Genomic DNA, 26214 nt, shown 5'->3' on the forward strand with positions numbered 1-26214 from the left:
TGCCCTAGCTGCAGTAGAGGAACCATAATGCAGCAAGGTTAAGGGACTGTTTGAGCATCCCTTGTGCAACCATTTGAGAGTGGTTTCTTCTTGTTAGAAGGCCGAGTTAAATGGAGCAGTGGAACAAACTTGTTGGGGTATCATTGGAATAACACGTATAACATTTATGCTGCTACAGGAAAACTGTGTGTTAGGCTGCAGGCCATAACACCACAGTCAAGCTTTTCGTATGGGTATGTGAGGGCTCAGATCATTAGCATAATACTTGGAGCTGTCGTGTCTAATATTGTTGAGATCTCAAGCTATTAGATGGTTGTATGACACTGTTGTAATGTGAGATGGACAAAGCTATTGTCATGGGTTAGTATGACTATGTTGAGGGTATGTCAGATGACAAGGATGCAACAAGGTGATGGTTGCAGGATGATGGGGCAACAAAGTGATGATGGATGTTGTATGATGAGTGCAGCATATAAGTCATTGAGTGAAGATCAGTGATCCAAGAGATGCTCAATGATTGGAGCAGCTCAGTGATAGAAACAAAAACATGAAGTGCATAACATGGTCATGATAAGTGCATCATGGTGCAGCAAGAGGACAAGATGCAACACTATGATAGGTGAAGGAGTCACCTTAAGAATCAGTTGAAGCAGAGTGTCTTCAACTGATCTCATTGTTATACTAAATGATCTTTGCTCAGATCTAGATAAGTCAAAGTGTTGACTTCTGTTGTAAATGTACTCTCTCTCTCTTTCTCTGCTAAACTTTGAAGATAAAAGAAGATTTGATCAAAGGGTTTCCCCACACATTGTGGGGTTTTTCCCTGGCTCGCGCCATATCTTGTGTCCTCTTGCCTTGGCTTGTCTTCTGCGATTTATATTTATGTTCTATCTGCAGTTTATCTAAATGCTGATGTGATTGCTAACGATGAAAATTTAAATAAATTGCTCTGGCATAGAACATACCTAAAATTTAACATGGTATCAGAGATGAGGTGAAGACAATGCCCAAGAAAGAGTGAAAGAGCAATCACCGAAGACAGTTTGGACAGGACAAAACGATCAATGGGCTCCACATCTCTCTTCATAATTCACCGAGGGGGAATTCAAAGCAAAGAATGTTATCATAATGGTGCAGCGGAAGATTTTGATGGTCCATCTTAAGATCACTTCATTGGGAAGTTCGGATCTAAGGGTGGAAGGAAAGGCAGATGCCTTGTTCGGCTGTTATGCGAAGGAGTGTCCGAATGGCAGAGACACATCTCTTGATGAAGATAACAATCATTCCTGGGACATCTTCAATGATCAAAAGAATGATTGGTAATGCAGGTCATCAAGGAAATGGTCGACTCTTCCACGAAAGCAAGGAACCGCAAAATCCCTTCGAAATTGATGTCCATCTCGGAAAAGGTTGCAGGGTGGCACTTATCGAACGAAAGGTACGTGTTTGAAAATAGATCTTTTAAAGATTTTTTTGAGTTCAGGGTTGTATCAAGTTGCAGGAAGTCCACTGGGGACCATGTCCATTGACTCATCTCTAGAGGTCTGTGAGTCAAATGGTGACTAGGATGCCTGAATTCAAAAGGAAGCATGAAGGTACATGTTTGAAATGTACCAAAAGAAAATATTATAAGGGTACCATTCCCCTCATGCAGCAGGTTCATAGGTTTGGAACAACCCGAGGAGTTTGAGAATCATGATCAAGGAATCTCATGTATACAGGTGGAAGAAAGCCCTCTATGGCTTGAAGAAAAACACCTCAGGCATAATATGAGAGGATTGATAGCTGTCTAATGCAGCTGAGATTCAATAGGAGTGAAACCAATCCAAACCATTACTCGAAGGTTGTGGATGATAAACCTCTCGTACCGGCACCTATGTCTGACAGGTGCAGACCCTCTCATTTATAGGAGATAGAGGGAGTTGGATTCTAAATGTGGGAAGATAAGATGCAATCTTGTGACTGCCTCGAGGATCTTAACTTTCAGAAGTTATATGGTAATGATGTCGGACCAGATTTGGGAAATGCCTCTGAGTTTCATAAACTCATTCGCGTTGATGTTATTGGAGAACCTCTGTCTGGACATCTGTGTTGCAGTTAGCATGGTGAGCTCATATTTGGTTGAGCCTCACTAGATTGGTGCCAAGAATCTTCTAAGATATCTTTAGGGCACAATCTCTCATGAATTGAGATACACTGCCAGAAATATGAAACCACATGATTATTCGAATGATGAGTGGGCAGGAAGTATGGAGGATCACTAGAGCACTTCTCAGTGTTGTTTGGAATCTGCCTTGATATCTTGGATGAGCAGGAAGCAGAAGTCAGTGACTCTGAGCACCACCAAGGCAGAATACATTGTTGATAGTATGGCCTTCTGTGAGGCAATCTGGTTGTTGAAGCTCTTCAGCGAGCTATTGGTACACATGATGAATACCACTGTGAATCTCTATGACAACCAGAGATGGGATTCGATTACTGAGGAATCCCGTATTTCACAATTGCTCCAGCAGATAGACATCAATTACTGCCTCATCTGGGATATGGTAAGTCGATGATCAAGGAGGCTCCATCACACTGAGATGATGTACAGGACAGAGCCCTGAGGAAAGATCAAATTAGTGATTTTCCCGAACGACTTGGAGTCGTCGAGAGACCTTTGTAAAAGGGTCCTGCATGCTGCATACATTGAGCTCTAGGAGCTTTGGGGGGCTTGTAGTTCTATTTGGAGCAACATACGACCACAGGGTGACTCACCCTCCGGTGGTTCGCTCTCAAAACAAGATGATTCGCTCTCTTGGATAACAGGATTCGCTCTCTGTGTCAGGATGATAGTTTTGAATGGCGATGTGTGAGCAGGATTGAGGCCCATCCCGAACCAGCCTGGATGATTGTGTTCTCCATGGCGATTGTAGCAGGATTGATGTGTTCTCCTGTGAGGACAGGATTGATTAAGTTCTCCTGTCGAGGCATCCTACCCATGAAGTTTGGGACTCATGGGAAGTATCTCTCATCTGATCAATGAGCAGGGAAATGAAGTTAGGGACCATAGTAGTACCGATGGATGCATCGTTGTATCTACCATACTCCCTATGCTAGGATGTCCTCCATTGATATGGGATCAATGATATTGATCTGGGACGAGTGGTACATACTCTGAGACTGACTTCGTGTCAGTGCAGTACTGGTCTAGGACCAGTGAGAGTGGTACATACTATGACACTGACTTCGGGTCCGCTGAGACTGGTCTGGGACCAATGGTACACTCTCTGAGACTGCGATACTAGTCTGGGACCAGTAGTAGCAGTGGTACCTACTATGAAGCTGACTTTAGGTCAGTTGAGACTGGTCTGGGACCAGTGGTACGCACTCTGAGTTTGACTTTGGGTCAGTGGAGAATGGTATGAGACATTCTTGATCAATTATTCTTCTTCATAGTTCGGCAGAGCTGAGCTGAGCAGAGCCAGCAGAGCTGAGTAGAGCAGAGCAGAGCCAGCAGAGCTTAGCAGAGCAAAGAAAATCCACCAGAGTAGAGCAGAGCCAGCAGAGCTGAGCAAAGATAGGCAGAGCAATGCAGGGCACTGATGGCAGAGATAGTACAGTCAGACATATGGATTAGCAGATGGAGTTCCCCCTAGTTGAGAGGGAGTGTTAAATTGGCAACTAGGGCCAAACTCCATGTGGGTTGGCTTATTTCTGGTAGCTGATATTTTTATTGGATCCCTCTCGTCGAGAGGTGTAGGATTGATCCAAATATCATCCGATTCCGATACGTATTTATGGAGATATGAATTTATTTTGTTTATGTAATTATTATCAAGCCGACCAGCACATATGTAGGCTCTCGAAGCCCAACCGATATGTCTATTCAACCTCTACATTTTTAGTATAAATAGATGAGGATTTTATGTCATTTAAACACCTCTTCATCTTTAGTCTCCTCCTCTCCACGTCTAGGTTTTTGGTGAAGGAGAGAGACACCATGTGTTATACGTTGGTCTTCAAGAAATGTCCTAGCTGCTGTACATTTCCCTAGCCACAGAGATCTGGCCGCAGTAAACCATAGCCGCAGAAATCTGGCCACTGTAAAAGAGGTCACATATGCAGCCAAAGGAAACGTTCTATTCACATTGCCATTGTGGAAGAGCCGCAATCATAATATTGTTCAGACCATTATACACTATGCATACATAAGGATATATATATGCAGGGTAGACAATACAACGCAGCAAGATTTGTATATGCAATGATACAGTCACGTAGGCAATTGCATATGTATATATATATATATGTAGTCCATATGGATATCAACACACAACTTTCATACTTAGGAAAGGCAATATATATACACGTAGACAATACGCAGATCAGGGAAGCAAAACGCAGCCAAAAACGAGAAATATTCACACAGGTTTCCATACGATGTAATATGCACAACATGGACACCTTATCCACCGCAGTCATAAAAGAGACATATACGCAGATTAGGGAAGACATGTAAAACACATCCATAAGGAGGCAGATATACACAGTAAAAGAAGAAGCCTTATCTGTTGTTATAAAGAGGCCTTATCTGCAGCAAAGGAAGTGCTGATCAGCAGCCCTATACACAGTAATAAGGAGGACCTGATACGCTGATAAAAAGGAGACTGGATCTGCTGTTCAAGCCGTAGTCCAACCATGAGTTCTAACCACAGTTGAAGTAAGGATTCTATTGTGCCCTAGCTGCAGTAGAAGGAACCATAATGCAGCAAGGTTAAGGGATTGTTTGAGCATCCCTTGTGCAACTGTTTGAGAGTGGTTTCTTCTTGTTAGAAGGCTGAGTTAAATGGAGCAGTGGAACAAAATTGTTGGGGTATCATTGGAAGAACAAGTATAACGTTTATGCTGCTACAGGAAAACTGTGTGTTAGGCCGCAGGCCATAACACCACAGTCAAGCTTTTCGTATGGGTATGTGAGGGCTCAGATCATTAGCATAATACATGGAGCTGTCGTGTCTAATATTGTTGAGATCTCAAGCTATTAGATGGTTGTATGACACTACTGTAATGTGAGATGGACAAAGCTATTGTCATGGGTTAGTATGACTATGTTGAGGGTATGTCAGATGACAAGGATGCAGCAAGGTGATGGTTGCAGCATGATGGGGCAACAAAGTGATGATGGATGTTGTATGATGAGTGCAGCATATAAGTCATTGAGTGCAGATCAGTGATCCAAGAGCAGCTCAATGATTGGAGCAGCTCAGTGATAGAAGCAGCAACATGAAGTGCATAACATGGTCATGGTAAGTGCAGCATGGTGCAGCAAGAGGACAAGATGCAGCACTATGATAGATGAAGGAGTCACCTTAAGAATCGGTTGAAGCAAAGTGTCTTCAACTGATCTCATTGTTATACTAAATGATCTTTGCTTAGATCTAGATAAGTCAAAGTGTTGACTTCTGTTGTAAATGTACTCTCTCTCTCTTTCTCTGCTGAACTTTGAAGATAAAAGAAGATTTGATCAACGGGTTTCCCCACACATTGTGGGGTTTGTCCCTGGCTCGCGCCATATCTTGTGTCCTCTTGCCTTGGCTTGTCTTCTGCGATTTATATTTATGTTCTATCTGCAGTCTATCTAAATACTGATGTGATTGCTAATGGTGAAAATTTAAATAAATTGCTCTAGCATAAAACATACCTAAAATTTAACACTGATCAATGGGTAAATTATATGGACCTTAATGCACATCCAGCTTACTAAAATCATCTTTTCTCATCATTATTTACATGTTTTAACTATGTTTTGCTTAATGAGGAGAGTAAAGATGACATGTCATGTCTAGTGGTCTAATGTGCATTGATTATAGGTTTTGGAGCAAATTGTGGCTAATTAAAGTGTAGGAACTCGAATGGAGACAAGAAAGAGGGATTATAGGAGATAGGATCTCCCTCCTTGACTCCTCACTCACTCGAAGATTCCTCAATCAAATCTCTTCATCTCAGAGTTGCAAGCAACTGAGTCATGAAGTTCATTGGCAACCAAGCCAGTGACAGTTGAAGACTAGTTGATCTTGATATTGGAGCCAAGCCTCCCTAAATTTAAGGAAATTGTTGGTAATTTCACTGGTATAAATCAAAAAGGACTAAGGCCTCATTAGGATTCAGATTTTTTTTTCAAGATAGCTAATAACTTTTCGAGTTGAAGCATTGTAACCAAGCACGCTTATGTATTTCTGATTTATTTAATGAAAATGAGCAGCATTCCTTTGATCCAGCACTGAGTTGAATCAAAGGGTTGAAGCTCTTGGGTTAGGGCCCAACCCTAGCAGCAGAGGTTCCTCTTGTTGTATATGTATGTTTAGGTTAGCTTCATAGTTCGAGTTAAATTGATTTTGGTGTTGTCAATTTGCAAAGAATGGGTAGATTTGATTAGTTTGCTTCCATTCGCGGATAGTTCTAACAGTGGCATTGTAGTGATAAGAATATATTCCATAAAGGCTGAGAGCAAGTGGTTTCCACCTCATTTCTCCCTTTCAGGGATGATGGTTTGAGGAATACTTTTCATGCAACCCAAAAAAATAGAATTCTAGCTTTTTGTGTAATTTAGGGTTTTCTTGCTAATTGGGTCATTATCTTGTAGTTTCATAGATCAATTCCAATTGGTATTTTCAGATTTCATAAAGTTGTGTGCTGATTTCATCTTGATTTCATATTGGTTCTAAGAATTTCCATGCATGAGCTTAGCAAGAAAATGGTGATAACTTTTTTTTCTTTTACTCGAATGTCAAGAATGATGTTCGTTGATTACAGGATTTTCTGAATGTCAGGGAGACCTCATCTCATCAGCCTTAGTCAATCCATATCCACCCATGATTGCCAAAAGTCACTAAGGTCTCAATTCGAATTCTTGTCTTACGAGGAAAGCTAGCCATCTCTGTTGAGAAAATCCAACCATCTCAAAGCTTTGGCTTGAGTCCTAAGTAAGTTCCTATCACTCCCATGCCATATTCCCTCCTTATTCACCTTTTCCAATCTCCACCCCACCTTCCAGACCACTCCTTAATCGTTTGTCCTATTCTTGTAGTAAAACAGGGGATCCTGTAGGTGAACTAGTACTTCCTATAGACATCATGTAGGAAAGCCTGTAGTGGCCTATTTTGAGCCCAAATCGAGAAAAATCATCACTAAAATCCTTGATTAGGTCCCTAATTTCCTTCCAAGTCATCTAAACCATTATACTCCTTTTCCTTCACTCCTGTCTCGCCTGCCAAACAACCAAGAAAGATTAGCATCTACATTTTTCAAGCAAAAAGATAAAGAGAAAAAGCTATTTTATATTTATTCTTACACACAGAGGATTAGCACTCTTTAGATCAGATTTCATGCTTAGACTAGTTAAAATCTCACATGTGTTAAATAGGGTTCTCTTACAAGCAAAGTATGTTAGCAAGTAGATAGAGGATTTCATGTTGTTTTGTGAGAATTTCTTTCAGTCTTTCCTTCATGCAATAGACATCATTTATTTTCTTCCAATTAAAATAGATCTCCCTTCTCCAAATTGGTAATTAGACTTCTTCTAGTCAATAGAAGGTTGGTTTGAGAAACCCTATTAGTCTATCGTCCCAGCTCAACAGTGACAAAGAGTAAACCAGTAACATCTATTTGTGTATACATGATTGTCACCTCCAAGTTTGTACGAACCCCGAGTTGATGAAGTAAAGTGAGTAGCCCCAGGAGTTGCAGCATCCTTGCTGCAATATTGGTGCTCATCAAAATACAAAGAATTGGTATCAAAAGGTTATTCCCAGGTGTCAGAAATTGATTTTGGTGGTATTTTTTCTCCTATTACCAAGGTATCTTCTATTATATTAATTTTATCTATTGTTGTTGCTTTTGATTTTGAGGAAAAATAAATGGATGTGAAGACAACATTTCTTCATGGGGATCTAGAATAAGAGATCTACATGAAGCAACCTAAAGGCTTTGAGGTGAAGGGTAAGAAAGAACTCTATGAAAGTTAAAAAAGTTTATGTATGGGTTAAAACAGTCACCAAGGATGTGGTATCATAAATTTGATACATTTATATGGGGACTTGGCTTCACCAGAAGTGGAGAAAATCATTGTGTGTATTTTAAAGTAATTGGTGACCATGTTATTTATATGGTTTTATATGTGGATGATATGTTATTGGTTGGAAATGACAAATAATTTATCCAAGATTTGTAGACCCAATTATCCTCGAAATTCAACATGAAAGATCTTGGTGCTGCAAACTAAATTTTGGGCATGGAATTAAACAAGATCAGGTAAAGAGGAAGCTCTAGTTGAACTAGAGGAAGTATGTTGAGACAATACTGTAGAGTTTTAATATGCAGGATAGTAAACCTATGAAGCTTCTTATTCTTGTAGGTGTAAAGTTATCTGTTGAACAGTGTCCCGAGACATAAGAAGAGGAAGAGGACATGTCCCATGTTCCATATTATGCAATGGTATATATTAGACCATAAATTTCACATGCAATGGGAGTATTGAGCAAGTTTATGTGAAAACTAGGGAAGGAGCATTGGAGTAATGAAGCGGGTTTTCAGGTATTTGCATGCCACTAGTGATTATGGTTTGTGTTATCGAGGAAGACCAAGATTGGACAGAGTTTTTGACATCCGTGCCTTTGTTGATGCAAATTAGGCTAGATATATGGATCAAAGAAGATCTACAAGTGGGTATTTGTTTAACCTATTTGGAGGTGCAGTCAATTGGATGAGTAAGAGATAGTCTGTAGTGGCACTTTCAACTACAAAGGAAGAATACATGGAAACCACTCATGCAATCAAGGAATCATTTTGGTTATAGAGATTGTGTTCAAGTATGGGGTTAGTACATCAAGCTATAAGACTGTGATAGCCAAAGTGCAATTTTATTGGCAAAGAACCATGCTTATCATTCAAAGAAAAATCACATTAATGTTCAGTATCACTTTGTGAGCGATATGGTTGAATACAAAAAGGTGTTGTTGGTAAAGGTGGACACTTTGAAGAATACTACAGATGCATTGACAAATCTTGTGAGCACTAAAAAGTTCTCTTGTTGTAGAGAAACAATGGGTGTTGTAGGGTTGTATCAATGACTAAGCTCTCATGTTTCCCCTTGTGGAAAGTAAACAACAAGTGGGAGAATGTTGGGTTGTGTTATATTCTTTCCACAATTAGCCCACGTGTGATGGGTATGGAAGCTTCCCCTATACATTGCACCAAGGGGTCACAAGGGTAAGTAGAGTTGAAATAGCCCTCCTGAACCGGTTCCAGGGTAGCATCCCATGAAATTTATTTTGGACCCTATATTAAGTGGGTGGACCTACTTATGGTTTTTGCATGGATTTCGCATATGCTTTTGGGCATGATGCTTTACTCTCCATGTTATTTTGTAGATCCAGTAAAGGGAGCTACGGTTATTTTCTAATCCATGGTTAATGGGTTGGGGTTTATGGATGCTTTGGCATGTATATATATGTATTGTAACATTGAAAGGGGTTAAAACCTACAAAGCTGAAGATAATGATTCTCTCCTTCATATTATCTGTGTACTCATACAAATCAAAGAAGTTTTTCATCCCAAGTATCCAAACCTCTACATCTTCTGGCTTATTTACGTCTCCATCAAATGTAGGTGCCTTTTCTTTCTTAAACCCATCTGGAAAGTATCCTTTATTACTCCTCTTGAAAGGATGATAGTGATGACGATCATGATGCCTGTCAAAAATTGGAACTAGAATAGTACCTGTATCCATCACCTATCTTATCTGGAGTATCCAACAAAATGCCATCTCTAATAGTTTCATTGATGAGACTCATCAATAGGTACATTATATGGGTCACAATGCCATCCTCCAGCTTATTAAATTATGTTTTTCTCTAGTTTATCTACAAATTTCATTATATTATACTTAGCATGAGAGTAAAATATGTGTTTCTATGTCATGTGGCTTAATGTGTGTTAAATGTAGGAATTGGAGCAATTTTGAGTTAATTTGAGTGCAAGAAATTGGAGTAGACGAGCAAGAGATTCTAGGAGGTGGTCCACCTTCTTAACTCCTCCAATCAATCGAATATCCCCACTCTTTCTCATCAACTTAGTGTAATTGGCATCCATGCAAGCCGAGTTCATTGGTAGTCGAGCCAGTGCAAGTCAATGAAGAGTTAGATTCACCTATTCTCGAGTTAGGGACTCAAATATCCCTATTTTGTAGGGAGATGATCGTAGCCCAAATTTTTTATAAATAAACAGGCTAAGGGGATCATTAGGATTCAAAGTTTTATTATATCCAAGAGGCCATTGAGTTGAAGCACATTTTACTATTATTTTGATGATGTATTTGATAATTATTGAATGATAATGAGAAGTTATGTTTTGATCTAGCACTGAGTTAACTCTAACATCTAAAGCTCTTGGGTTACTTCCCAGCCCTAGTAGCCTATTTTCCTCTCATGTATCTATATTTGTGTTAGCCTGGAATGTTGAGTCGTTGCTAAAGTTTATTCAGTTTTCTTTTAGTTTAGAAGATTGATTAGTTGTTGCTCATGCATGTTTCATGTAGCTTAGAGGGTTAATTATTTGTTGCAATTCAGTAGAGTAAAATCCATCAAAAGTTATGTCATAGTGACCCCTAGCTCATCTTCCTCAAGGGATCATGATTAAAGGACCCCACTATCACAGCCCGAAAACATAGTGTGATTTCCTGCTCATTGCATAGATCAATTTTTAGCATTAGTTAGATAGTTGTTTATGATTTCTTCGAAATATTTAAATTTGTTATTTTTCTTCTCATGATGAATATAGCTTAGAAGGTAGCTCACTTCATAGATCAAGTGCTTAGCATTGGTTTGATAGTTTTTCAAAAGTCAACTCATATTTTCCACCTTTACTTGTAATGAGTTTGCAAATGAAAAGAGAAATACATGCATGTGTTGTTGCAAGGTTGTTGGATCTGCACGCAAGGACCCCTTTCACCAACTTCATTGAGGTCTTTTCCATCTTCTTTTGATGCATTCCAACCCTTGTTCTAGATCTTTATTTTTTGGTCACGTCAGCAGCCATATTAGACCAAATCTGACCTTCTTGAAGTGTTGGACTTGGCTAAGGGTGCTGATCACCTTACCTACACTTCAAACAACTTTCATACAACCTTCCAACACTTCATCTCACCATTTTCCCCCTCAAAACTCTCTAATCCAACTTCCTGTAGCATTTCAAAAAAAATTGTAGCAGTACATGAATCCTGTAGCAGGTTGTTTTGACCATGTTTTGACCTTGATAGCCTAGCTCGGTTAAGCAGTAGTTTGACACCTCATCTTGGACTCCATGACCAGAAATGCCACCCAGACCAATCCCTTCATTCCTTTTCCTTTCCTACAAGATCAAATAGCATTAGTTCTTTCATTTTTGAATTTAGCAATTAGGACTTCATTTACTTTGCAAGTGTGAATTAGATAGTCAATGTATGCATTGTTAAATTATGAAATGGTAGAATAATCTTTTGTTTTCAAGAAACCCTGATAGCTAGATTATTGAGTGCGAGTTAGCATAGTTTCCTTTCTACAAATTAGCATAAGGTTTGTGTTATTTCATAGCATTTACATTTTGACAACTATAATTTTAGAGTTTAAGAACATTTACTTTCTCTACACTAGGACTAGCCTTTACATTTTGATTTCAGTAGGTAGTCTCCTTTCAATTCAATAGAGGAATGGTCTAGAACCCTAATGATCAAGTGGCCTAATTGAGGGTGGCGTGAGTAGAATGGTGCATCTACTATGTATATAACATTATCACCTCTAAGTTTGTCTAAAATACCAAGGTGATAAATTAAATTCGAAGATCTTATGGAAGTTGCAGCACTCTTGGTGCAACCAGGGCTCACCACCTTTTTGGCACAGTTGTTGGGGAGGTGTCTAGGTAGATGTCATTTCTACTTTTATTTTTGTTTTTCATGTAGTAGGTAGATGTTATTCTTGATTTTCTTTCTGTTTTACATTTGTTTTTGAAAAAACACTTAAAAAAAGAAAAACAATGTCTTTCATGCCTCGTAGGAGTAGAGACACTTTAGGAAAATTCTTTCCAAATACCCCCACACCGTCAAACAGTCAACGTTCACTCTTCTTTGGTGACTGTCAACTTCTCTCTTTGATTGTAGGGGAGTTATAGGACCCCTTAGGTGAACAACCTAAGATATTTGAAGACCCCATTGGGGCAGAAGAAGAAGAACCCATTCCACATACCCATACCATGGCCGAAAATAGAAATGAGGGTGATGTTCCCATTAAAGACACTAATGGGGATGCTAGGATGAAAAATATAAGTGCTTCTGCCCTTCCTCACATCCAGGGGTTAAACTCAGAGGATCTTGATACTTTTTTGTTTGATTTTTATGTTGTTTGTAGAACTTATGATTGTACCTCTAATGAATAGAAGTTGAAGTTGTTCCCATCCACCCTTAAGGATGCATCCTTGTGCTGGTTCATGGGTTTACCTAGGGACAACATCACTACCTAGGCTCAAATGCAAAAATCCTTTAACAACAAGTATATGAACTATTTTAGGTCAAAATACACCAAAGAGGAAATCTTTATAATGACCCTGGGACTTGACGAATCCATGGAAGACTATGAGGAAAGATTCTAGCTCAGTTGTAAAAGGGCCAGATGCACCCTTGATCCTAAATCACTCAAGTTAGTATTTCTTAGAGCAACCAGGGAGGACATATTAAAAAACTGAAATATGCTATCTTGAGGAGACATTTATCAACTACCCTATGACAACATCAAGATAGTATTAAAAAACCATTCTAAGGCTGCTAGAAAGAAGGGTAGGGTTAGTCAGGTTTTGGCCAACCCCTCTTCCTCCATTACATATATCAAGAATGAAATTGGAAACATGCTGGATGACTTTAAAAGTGAAATGTTGAACACCTTTTCTCTGACAATGGACAACATGCATATCAAGGCGAGTCAAGAGGAAGCAGAGATATCCTTAGCTATCTTTTTCCCTAAATGCACTAGAAGGCACCCCAGGAATGAATGTCCATTAAACGTTCTAGAGGTCTGCATAGTTTGTAAGGAAAACCATTTCACAAATAAGTTTCCTTCTTTGCCTGGATTGAAAGTTGTATACCAAGGGGAAGAAGGCGGGGTTTAGCAACTCTGTTACATCAATCAAAGGAGGTCTCAAGGACCTCAACCATACCAGCAGGGCATGCAAGGTACATACTATTCCTATTACCATCCCAGCCAGAATGCACCCCTTCCCCCTTAGTATTCTTCTACTCATCCTTCATGGTCCACACCTTCTCCTCGGTCTTATGCACCTCAGTATCCTCCCTAACCTATTAATCAAACATTTCAACCATATGCTTCTTTACATCATGAGTGGAATAACCCATCACAAGGTTGGAGGCCTCAATTAAAACAACCTCCTACTTAAATTCCTCCACCTCCATCTCAACCATGACTAATTCATCTTGCTCCACCCAAGCAACCTTAGATGCCTTCTCAACCAAATCCAAACCCGAGAAATAAACAAGCACAACAGGTCTACAATGGAGAGACATCTTACCCTTCGTGTGTTGTGGAGATTCAAGAAATCAACCTTAGGTCTGGAAGAGTTCTCCTAGATAACCAACCTCCATCTCCACCTAGGGAGCTTGAAGAGGAAAAGGAAGAGAATGTTCCCCAATTAAATCCACCTCCTTTTCCTGAAATATTGATCCATCCTAACTAGCATATCCCAGAAGAGACTAAACTTCTAGGAGAATTGAAAAACTTGTGTGTTAAAATATCGCTCCTTGAAGATATCAAGGATGTTCCCATCTACAACAAGATTATAAAATAGAAATGCTTCAAACATCCTAGGAGAAGAAATAAAGGCACCCCTACCATCAATGTCATTAGTCAATTATCTAATCTAATGCAGGGGAGAGTGATTTGCCCAAAGTATCTAGACGTTGGAAGTCCTATGGTAGATGTGCGCATTGATGGAATCATTGTCCGTCACACCTTGATTGATGTTCAGGCTACCATAAATGTGATAACTAAGGAAACCATGCTCAAACTAAACCGCCAAGGATCTTTGAGAAAGACAGCCACAATGCTACAACTTGTAGATAGGTCCATAGTGGCTAACAATGTAAACTTTGAAACGGGAACTATAAACTCAAAATGAGAACTCTAGCCAAAAAACCCTCATAAAAACATCAAAACCAATGAAAAAAATGAAAAGTGTTGATGCTGGAATAACACCTTTTTTTCTAGGGTAAATTTTCAACATGTTTTAAAAATGGCGGTGAAAACCATTTTTTTGTGCAAAAATTGTCCAAAGAACACCCTCAAAACGAAAAGTGTTGATGTTCGAATAACATTTTTTTTTCAATGGTAAATTTTGTGCAAAGAACACTCTCAAAACAAAAAGTGTTGACGCTGGAACAACATTTTTTTTCAATGGTAAAATTTCAACATTTCGAAATAATAGCATAAAATATTTTATTATGACTATGAAAAACATTAAAATTTCAAAAGAATAATGAAAACATAAAATTAGATAAAAAGTTAAAACAATGAAAAAACACCAAAACAAAAAAGGTTAAAAAAATAGCAAAATGAAACATAAAGTTAACAAAAACAAAAACAAATATATATAGAATAAAAAAAAAAAGACAAAAAAAAATCAAACATAAAGAAGAAAAAAAAAATCAATCATAAAAATGTTAAAAAGAAAACAAAATTAACCTATAAATGAAAAGAATTAAAAACTTAAAATTTATATAGAAATAAATAGTAAGAAAACAGACTTATAAAAAAAAAAATGGAAAGGAAAAAAAATATTTTGTAAACCATTAAAAAATTTGGCAAAAAAAAAACAAACATATGGAAAAGGAAAAAAAATTAAAATAAACTATAAAATTAAGCAAGTAAAAATAGAATTTTTTTAAAAAACATTAACAAAAAACTATAAAAAATGAGAATTAAAAACAAACAGGATTTAAAAAAAAATTAAAAACTAACAAAAGAAACAAAAAAAAATAAAATTAAAAACTACTAAAAGTAAGATTAAAAAAAAAAAAAAAATCCTAAAAATAAACAATATACTCAAATAAATAAATATATATAAAAAAAAAAAAAAAAAAAAAACATCAACCAAAAATCAATTAAAAAGTAAAAAATATATATGTATTTTCAAATAGAAAAACATTTAAATTTAAAACAAAATATATATATCTTTTATTAAAAAAAAATAAAAAACATTTAAACATTTTATTTAAAAAACACAATTTTAGAACAATTTTAAAAACAAATATCTTTTATTTGCAACAAAATAAATAAATTATTAACCCTATTTTTTTAAATAAAATTTTAACTTGTATTTTTTAACAATTGCTTTTCTATTAAAAAAAAATTGAGCGCTACTGTCGCGGGGCTGCCCGAGATGGGTTGGCCCTGGGCGAAGGGGACTGTTGGAATTGCCCCACCGCCGCCTGACCGCCCGTGGTAGCGCAGCCCATGGCAGAGGACGTAGAATCAATTATACATTTTTTTTAAATAATTTTTTTTTGTTTAAATGTTTTTTAAGTTTATTTAAAAAAATAAAAAAGTGTGTATAAATTAATTATAGTTTATTTTTTTTCTCTATATAATATATATATATATATATATATTTTAAGTTTGAAGTGTTTAAATTAAAAAAAAAAATCATTTAAAGAAAACAAAAATTAAATGTTTGTTATTTAAAAAAAAATAAAAATATGCACATATTTTTTGTTTTTTTGTTTCTTTATTTTAAATAAAAAACATTCATTTATTAAAAAAAGTTAAATGTTTATTTTCTTTTTAGATCAAACATATATATGTTTTTTTTCAATTTTTTATTTTTTTGTTTATAAATAAAAATACGGAGCTTAATAAAAAATTAAAAAGTTTTTTTTTTCAAAAATCAAAAATGCATATTTCTTTTTAAACTTTAAATGTTTTTTTTTTTTTTCCTTAATTTGAATATATATATTTATTTTTTTATTTTTTCTTAATTTGAGTTTTTTTTTTGTCTTTTTAAATGTTTTTAATTTTAATTTTACTAGTTTATATATATATATATATATATTGTTAATTTTCTATTTTTTTAATGTAGTTTTTATTTTTTTTCTAGTTTTTGTTAATTCTTTTTTAAATTTTTCTATTTTTACTTAGTTTTAGATTTTTTTTAATTATGTTTTTTTTTTCCAAATTCTTTTATGGTTTATGAGATTAAAAAACATATATATATATATATATCATTTTTTATGTTTTTTTAGTCATATATACACACACACACACACACACATATATATATATATGAATTAATCAACATTTAAAAAAGAAAAATAAAACAACTTGAAAATTTGTTAAATAATCATGATTTCAAAAAAAAAAATTGGACATAATAAATTTTAAATTGTGAAAAATAAGTCCTCTAAAAAAACAATGTATGCTACATCAACACATTGCATCAACATGCTTCAAAATCAGCATGAAAATCACTAACATATATATATATATATATTTGATACATAAGAAAATTTAAAGTGTCAAAAATATACTTTTAAAAGAAAGAAGTGTATTCTGCATCACCACTTTTCAAAATCGGGTTGCTTTTTGCTACTTCTACAAAATGGGTAATTGTATCAGTTATTTAAAGTGCCAAAAACCATTCTCTAAAAAAATATGTGTGTTCTGCATCACCCCTTTTCAAAATCGGGTCACTTTTTTGCTATCTCTACGAAACAGGTAACAGTATCAGTTCCCCTTTCAAAGTTTATGTTGTTGGCTCGTAAGCGAGTTATTGGGGATGTAATGGTCTCTCTTGATTCTTGGGAGTATCCTACTAACGTCCTAGTTCTCCAAACCAAAACCAAATTCAATGGCTATCCTCTCATCCTTGGAAAACCATGGCTAGCCACTGTTGATGCTTACATAAGTTACAGAGCTGGGAACATGACCATTAAGAATGGGCATTTGTCCAAACAATTGGTATTTTACCCTCCTACTCAACCATTCCTTGAGCATGACTTAACCCAATGGTTGGAAGAGGAGGAGGAAGATGAAGTGTATCATACCAAATCCCATCAAATTTGTACCCTAGATGTTTTCATAGGAGGGGGAAATCTGATGAAGATGAACTCATTGACCAAATCCTCCCGAACCAATTCCCCAACACCATGCCTCTTAATGAGCTGGTGAAGGAATCTGATGTCGGGCTAAGCCGACAATACCCACATTATGCAAATAAAATTGCATGTCACTGGTCCTGGGCCTTAATCACCTAATCTGTGGTGAAAACCTTCTCCAATAAAGGGTTAAGGCCCCTTAATTAAATCTAATGTGGAACTGTTTATTTGACTATTCATTAGTCTAAAGTTTAGTCAACCTTTCCAGCAGAAAGTTTGTTTTAAGTTAGAAATTCCCAAACTTTATGTGCCAACTCATCCTTTATCGCAATCGCAGAGATTCAAAGGACTCTTAAGAATATGTCATTCCGAACTCTCGATTTGCAATATATGATTGCTCTTTCCGCCATTCCACAACCTTGCATATTTTCTGACGCTCACCTTTATCACATTCAGCCTCCACCATTGATTTCACTCCATTAGATCAACGGTTGTCATGTCATATCTCATGCACCCTCCAGAACTCAAACAAAGTTAACCCGCGTTAATAAACTTCTTGGGTCCACTCTTTCCCAAGCTTTATCAACTTCAATCTCTGTTGTTGATCTTCTACCCAATCTGACGGTTGATGTTACACCCGATCAACGAAGCTTTACAACTCCTCTAAGCATCTCACGTCGTAAATTGCATTTTCTTAAGGCCAAGGTTGATTCACTCATGAAATATTACAATGTGAAACTAATTGGTGATCCTCCACTGTTTGATCAAGGTGCACTTGATCCAATGGTCAGCAATGATATCACACGGGAATCATGCGCGATGTTTAACTGCCCTTACGGAGTCGAAAAGGAATATAAATCCTTGATGTATAAAATTTCGGGTCCGGTTTTGAGATTAACGTCTGATCACTTTACGACCTAATATCCATTAGATATAAGAGGCCATTAAATTTATGGCTTGCAGGTCTTCAACTAGCACATGGATTAAAAATAGCTTAACCCCCGCAGTTGACTATGATCTAAAAGGTTGGATATGAGATTGACGGCTAGGAGTGAGTGAGGGACTTTAGCCACGATTAGTGAAATCCGTACTTTCCTACCCCTACAGTTGTTGATCACCATCGATCTAACGGATCTGTGGATGATCCAGATATATTCATCTTCAATTCTTGTTACGCCATTAACATCTGTTGATATAAACGATTGGACAACTCCTATGCACATTTACTTCCTTCCTTCGTGCCTTTACTTTCTTCGCCTTTTCGTGGTTTCGCAAAGTTCCTTTCAGCTTACTTCAAGGTTTCCTTTTTTGGTTGTTCTATAACACAACTCCCTCTCGAGCTTAACTCCACATATTCTTATTCACTGTCACCCTTGAACTTCACCTTGATCCTTTTATCGGATTCATCGATCAAACCCCAATCCTACATACTCCCCTTCTTCTTTGTGTTCTTCTTGAACTTCACCTACATACATATACTATGCAGAAACTTCTAATTCAAACACAATTCATAACTCCATTAATCAATACAGACCACACAATTCAGAATCGAATTCTTTGTATTGATAAATAAATATTTACATAAGAGTATCTCTCTCTCTCTCTCTTTGCCATGATATTCTAATCAGTGGCCTCTGTTTCACAATTTGCCTGTAGGCTTACAATCAAACCTCTACCTCACAACCTCTAACCAGTTAATCAACTAACTATCTAACTTGACTATGCCTTTTAGGCTTACATTTATACAAAAGGATTCTATAACCAATTTCTGGTTCAGATCCTTAATAATTTCAACTAAAACCTAAGAATCCTCACAATCCTATAAATCATGAACTACTTCCTAATTTAAGATCTACAATTAATTTCCAAAGATATCAATCCCTATGAACTCTTAACTATCCTGATTCTCTCATGTTCCCCTTCATTCGAGAACATTTACAATATGCCTCACAATACTTAATTAATTCCTATTTTCATTAAAATCACTCAAAAGCCTAAATAATTACATTAATTTGACATTTGGAAAACCAAGTTCCTTGGAAACACAAGACCCCCATATGTCTACTAAAATACAATGATTTTTTTTGAGTTGAATGCTCCTGCATCATACTCCCAAGGTAGAAAACATTCATGATCTCCTGATCATGTGTCTTCATATGTTGATAGAAAACCTCCAAGGTCCCAAACATCAATTTGTAACTGCCCAAATGCCTTCCACCTTTGTTGTTGTTGGATATCTGTCCTCTTCTTATTCATTTTCCCCTCTTCAATCAGTTTCAAATTCTGATTGATGACTCCTCCTACTGTCATTTTCCTCAACCTGGATTTTTTCGTCATCAACTGCCATAGTTCTTCAATCTCCATTTCCAACATATCCTTTGGCTAGTCCATACTCTACCATTTACTATTATTTCTTCCTCTCTACTTTAGGTCGTTGTTGTTGTCCACTAACTTCGGAACCTTCACATTCTACATCTCACTGCACATTGTCCATTCATATTCAAACTACTAATTACTTTCCTTAGCCTTTTCTACTTCAGCTTCTATTATTACTCTTGATAGTTCTCCAGGTACTACTGTAGATATTGCTTCCACCCAAGCTTCCTAAATTTCCTTGAAGATATATTCCTCTGCAACATCTAATTTCTACTCCTTGTATGCAACAAAACCTATAATCATAAAACAATTTTTAAAATAAAAATCATAAGGCTTCTGTGACTTTTCTTCCTTTGGCAACAATTCAACTTGCTGCTCTAATTCTTCCTCCTCTGTCAACACACATCAGTATGTTGTTTTGAATTCTCAACAGAATTCACGAGATTGTCAACTAGTCTCTCCTCCACACCATTTGTTTCAATGATGTCTTCTTATCCTTGTCCACTGTAATGAACTTTTTCATTCTCATTTAGTTCTAATCTTACAACTTGAACACTTACTTTTTAGTTTTTATCCTTTTCTCCAAAAGATTTAACTCATGCCATAAATTTTCCATCTCACTTGAAATTTCTCCTAAAAGCTCTATACAATCCTCACTATCTTCTTCTTTGTCACAAGTATAACTTCTTGTTGACACTACTTCTTCAATCTTGATTAGAATAAAATTCTGATCCTCCATCTATATGATAGTTTTAGATGTCTGTCCATCACTCTCCCTTTGTCCATTTAAGAAAATCAATTCCTCATTGTTCTTACAATAGAAAATTTCTTATCATAAGACATAATTGTCTCATCTCTACTAAAGATGTTTCTTCCACTAAGCAAGGAATTTATGAACTCCTTTCTCTGTAATAACTCAACTATATCTCCATTTGAAAGACAATAATCATCATACTTTGCTTGGCAAATTTCAGCTTCTTTCAAGATAGTTCCATAAAATGGTTTATCTTCTATAATACCTGCATTCATGCACAACTTTTCAGTTGTAAAACCACAAGACCTCATGATCTCATTTGATGATTCAATCACCAATTCCTCCTATTGTTCCAAGTCCTTTACATGACTCAAAAGTATTTCAATGATCTTCTCCTCAATCTCATCAAGTCCTTCACTTGATTTCTTGACATCCTTCTCTACTTCATTTAGAACAAAATTTAGATTTTGCTTGTCTTCTTCCTCCTTTATGTCAATATCAGCAAATTTTCCTTCTTCACATGTTTCACCTGCAAACATACACAAATTGTCAAATTTAAAGTCATGTGACCCTTTGGTATAACTTGAGTTTCAATCTTCAAGTATTGATCCTCTCCTAGAACTTCACCCTATTCTGCTTCACAAGTGGAAACTTCCATTTCCAACTCAGCTTCTTTGAGTTCTTCCACTAGGCTCTTCACTTGCCTCTACTATAGCCTTCTCTATAACTTATGCCACTTCACTGGCTTTTTCTTCAAGACCCAACCTTGTTTCTGGCTTTCCTCTAGTATCATCCTCAATACATTGAGGTGTTCTCTTAACTCAGCAATCTCTTTGTCAATTTCCTCTTGACTCATCCTCTTTCCATTTACCTTGGCATTCTCTTTCTTCACTTTTCTTCTACTATGGTTTTCTTCAAAACCTCTACTATGACTATCAGTAGTCATCTTCTTCTCCATCTCTATGAGTTCCTCACTCACTCACTATGAGCTACATTAAAGCCTCTGCAACAACAAGTCCTCCCTATTGCCACTTACCTCACCAAGCTCCCCTCTGTACTCAGTATTTTGAAAAGCACTTGGTTCTCTATCTCTAGAACCTCTTTTAAGCACTTTTCTCTGCTCCTTCTAGGATTCAACTCATATGCACCTTTTAAGAACACAATTGTCCTCTTTATCCAACCTATGTTTGAATTTCTCAACGTTCTGCCACATTCTGCTTTCATTCAGAAACTTTTACCCGCTTCTTTTATCCGTTAGCAATTCTACCCATATCCTCTGTTATCACTCAGGTTGTTCCCTTTTGACTCCCAAGGGAATACGGCCGAGGTAACCACTAACCAATCTTTTGGTCACAGGTTCTAGCCTACCTATGACTAGAGAGGGCTCTCTCTTTGTGATTTAACTTTGTTTGTGTAATATTTTAGGCTAGTTATAATTCTCAAGGTTTTGTCTAGGAATTTGCTGGATGATGACTTCAGTCAAGGTATGTGTGTGCTTACCAGGGTGTTCTAGGCCATTGGGCATGGAGTCAGTGATGCTAAATTAGTTTAATATGTCTGTGTTGTTACCATAGTGATGCTACAGAGCTAGATAAGTGTCTGAGAAACAATTCTTTAAATCTGTGATTTAAGTGTGATGTAACCAGGGTACGAAAGGCAATTAAGGATCTTTCAACAAGCTGGTATGGAGAAACAGTGAGAATATTATTTAGAAGCAATGAAGAATTTCTACATAACATTCATATTTATAGAATTAATGAAAACATGAGCAATTAAGAATTCATGTTCATGATCAATTCTGAAGAAAACATTTTCAGCAATAGAGATTGAGCACAAGGTGTAACCAAACATTTCCTGTACTATTCCTTTTCTCTATTGCTAGATTAGTGAAACATGTATATGATTTAAATAAACATAAGAAGACAAAACATAGATTGAGAAAACTTATTGTTCCATCAGACAACACACGAATTCTGCAACAGCACGCATAGCATCACCAAGACATCAAACATTCAGGAAATCACTGAGCTTTTCCAGCCTTTTCCATTAGATAATCTGAAAGTATACAATACATTTTCCTTAGAATGAAAATCACCAACCCCTTATACGTTGCCAGGGGAGGTATATATACATAATTTACATAAGAAAATATCTAACTGATGAGTAAATGTTTCATTAATGTCGTGCCAACTCCTGGAGCATGGTAGCTGAGAAAGTAAATGTTGTAGTAACTCTTCAGTGCCTTAGCTGTCCAAAATGGTCAGAAACTGTTGACTTTGTGGCTGTTGGAGTCGGCTGAGGATATGTTGTCCAAAAATTGCGTATTTATCTCTTGGCTTGCTGTCGTTGTCTATATGCCGAGTCACCTTTCGGCTGCCTTAAATGCTGTCTTTATTTTGCTGTTTGACTTTTGCTGAGTTGGAGTTGGCAATGACCGAGCAACTGAGGCTATTGTGGCAAAATTTGAAGCATTGCCTGCCACCAATCCTCCTTGGGCATTTGATGTCTTTGAATCTTCACTAAAGTTTCATCTGCCTCTGTATATCTATAAAAATTTGGAGGAATATCAAAAAGGTGATTTACCTCATTTTCAATGAAAAATAGATTTTCAAGTTTATTATATAGGCTTTGCCCTATTGGAGGCCCTGTTTCCTCAGAAGTACTGCCAGATGCAATGATTTGATTTTCAATAAAATTTGACATTCTGGTGGCATATTTCTCATGGGGGAGCAGTCTTCCTGTGTTGTTCAGTAGGCTGGGCAATCCCTTTTGTTGTAGTGCTCCCATTTTGAGTTTGTACTCATCTACCTCATCCTGTATTTCATAGCATTTCCTCTCCACGGTTTGTAAAAAATTCCTGAGAGTCAGCACCTTTTTAGCTGTAAGGACAACCTCTGTTCTGTTGACAATGTTGATGGCTGCCAGTTCCTCCTTAGTCTGGTTGTTCAAAAAATCTATCATTCTATTGGCCTGCTCAGGCCTATTTCCCAGCACTGTTTTGGCCTTCTGAATCTCTATTTGTGCTTGGCCAATTAAGTCCATTTGTTCATGCACATTCTTAATTGACTTCCATTGTCTAGTGATGGATTGGTCAATTCTGGACCACAGAATTCTTTTTATTTCAGCCATAGCACTTTCTAGCTTAAGCTCTTTCTCCAAGGCTTTTATCTTTTCTTTGAGGGCCTTTATTTCTCTACCTTGCTCTGCCACAGTCATCTTTGACTTATCATATTTGGCCTCTAGCTCTGCTAATTTTTCCTTGGCCTGCTTTATCTCAGTAGCCTGGAGCTCCATTTCTTTAATAGCTTTAGTCAAATCTTCCATGCTTGTACTGGACTCTGGAGCTGTTGTTGTTGTTGTTGCTTCTGTTGTGGCTGTGGTTGTCACAGGGGCTACTGCTGCCTCTGTTGTTGTTGCAGTGGTTGAAGTAGTTGGAGGAGCTTGGGATGTGGATTCTCCCTGCTTATCTTGTAGTGCTCCTTCAAGTTCCTTCTCCAAATCAAGGACCTTCTGGTTGAGCTGCATTATAAGATCCAGTTTCTCATCGGCCTCCTTTTCCTTCTGTAATTCTGATGTTTGAGGGTGCTCTGTGGGCAGCAGCTTTAACCTTTTCTTCAGTGCATTAAGGTCATCTTCTTTTTTCTTCAGGAGGGCCCTTACGCCCTTTGGATCCTTAGGATCATGTCCTAGGTCGATGATGATGTCCTCCAGTGATTTTATTCTGTTTTCCTTGGCCATGGAGGACATTCTCTCAAAATCCAACTGAATGTTGGTATTTTTCAGTGGTTCTTTTAATTCATGGGCCATGGTTGCCCTGTCCACCAAGGTGGCATAGACCATTTCTCCAGTTTGCTTGTGGAGTTCTATTTGGTCCATGGGGTGAATGTCCTTTGCCATGACCTCCACCCTTGTCCTTACAAAATCTGCAGCTGATTTAGGCTGCGGCACCTTAGGTTTAAAGTGACTGAGGATCATTTTCTCCTCTTGAAGGTCATATACAGACATCAGCCTTTCTTGCTCGGTTGGTGTTGCATTTAGAAACTGTTTATACACTTCTACTCTCAGCAAGTCATTTTGTGCCTTTATTTGTTTGAAAGAAGCCTTAGTGCTTGTAGGCTTCTTGCTCTACTGAGTGGAGGATGACACCTCCAAACCAAGTTGTGATCCCTGCTCCTGCTGAAAGGAGCTTGTACCTGTTTGCTGGCTGCCTTCCCCATCTTTCCTTGGGCTGTCAAGGACTTCTTCACTGATTTCTTCTATCTTTGGGGAGTCAACCCTTTGCCTCTTGGCCTCAGGTTGCTGGGAGGATCCACTAGCAGGAGTGGACTCTTCTCTGTCTCTTTTCTTACCCCTCTCCTCATGTGCGGGAGTATGCAATATTGGCGCTGCTGGTGGCTCAGTTTGTGGTGGGGGGGGTCTGCTCTTGTTGCTGCCCACTTGAGGGGGCAGGCTGTTCTTTTAGTGCTTCCTCTTCAGCACCCATTATTCCTTTGCCTTTATCTGTACTTGGTGCTGCTGTAGAAGGTGCCTGTGTGGTTGGTGCAGTTGTTGTGGCCGAGGTCCCTTCTCCTACTGGGTGCGGTCGTTTGAAGGATACCTGCTGCACAGAATCTAAGTCAAGAGTCTTTTCCAAATCCTTGACATTCTTTTGCATTATATCTTCTTCAGTCAATTTTTCAATTAATGTATCTGGTTTCCATTCTTGCTGATTGGCATACTGTTCAATGTGTGGATATTTGCAATGCTCATAGCCTAGTAGCCTGTACTTGACTCTTCTAGCAGTGATGAAGCCTTCAGGGTCGTAAGGGACCCACCAGAAGCTTTTTGAGAGCTTGTACTTGTCTTTGAGGATTTGTTTAGCATCCTGCCATCCCTCTTTCTTATTCATAATAAAGGGGCCCATGTGGTGTTTGAACTTGAGATGGGCTTTCTTTTTGGAGCTGTGATAGTGAGTGAGGTCAGAGTGAATGAGCTGCCTATAATACTCCAAGGCAAACAGTCTCATGGGCACATATTTTGGGAGCCTGTATGGACAGAGCTCACAGCCATAGATTCTGATGACTGTATGATCCTGGTATAGGTACCAATCACCTATTTTAAAATTCTTGGAGAGCTGCAAGATTTTCTGTATTTCAAATGACACTCTGGGAGGAGGGGACCTCATCAACAAACAAGAGACTGGGTAAACAAATTGATCAATGAATTCACAATATGAATATGGTGAATTTTGCACTTGATGGAAGACAGATGTCCAGAAGATAACAGATCTTCTTTCTCCTTTAGAATCCAGCTTTTTGATGTGGCATGGAAAAGCCTCGGACTGATAGTACATGAACAGGTGGTAGATATAAGATGAATACTTGAAGATGCCCTCCCTGTCTACTTTAAAAAGCTGCTCATGTATCCTGTTGGCTATGAACTTGGAAAAATTGTATTTGTAGGCAGGAGGTTGGCCTGGGCTATAGGCAGCTAGTAACACCAGCACTGTCTCATCAACAAACTCGCTGGTTTTAAACCCCAAGACATAAGCAATCATGTCCAACAGGAGCTTGCCCACATCAGTAAAGTGGACATATAAATAGGGAGGTGGCCCTGTGGGCTGGCGGTCAGGCCTCATAAATGTCTGGGTGATTTTCTAAATGTCAGTAGTGGACATCTTGGCACCTGTATCCAGCAGATAGTTCATAGAGAAAAGGAACAGTAGCTGAGTTTGTTTGAAATTGAGCATCTGGTTGATGGAATCAGCATTAATGTGAAAGAGGACGCTCCCAGATGGAGACTTGACAGCTCTTTGACTGGCATCATAATTCTCAGCACAAAGGTGGATAATCTCTGGAAAAATGTTGACAAAGGGGAGGAAGTAGTAAGGGAGATTGGATTCCCATATCCCATATATGTCATTGTTGTTTAAGTAGT

At 37.5% G+C, this 26214-nt stretch overlaps 1 pseudogene; it reads left to right on the forward strand.

Moving 5' to 3' along the window:
• The window catches only part of LOC149148999 (sucrose synthase 2 pseudogene), a 63918-nt pseudogene that overhangs the window by 23118 nt on the left and 14586 nt on the right, over window positions 1-26214 (forward strand).

Source organism: Pinus tabuliformis, chromosome 9 (assembly GCF_031772625.1).
Source record: "Pinus tabuliformis cultivar Carrire ecotype Pingquan chromosome 9, CPIR1, whole genome shotgun sequence".
NCBI lineage: Eukaryota > Viridiplantae > Streptophyta > Pinopsida > Pinales > Pinaceae > Pinus > Pinus tabuliformis.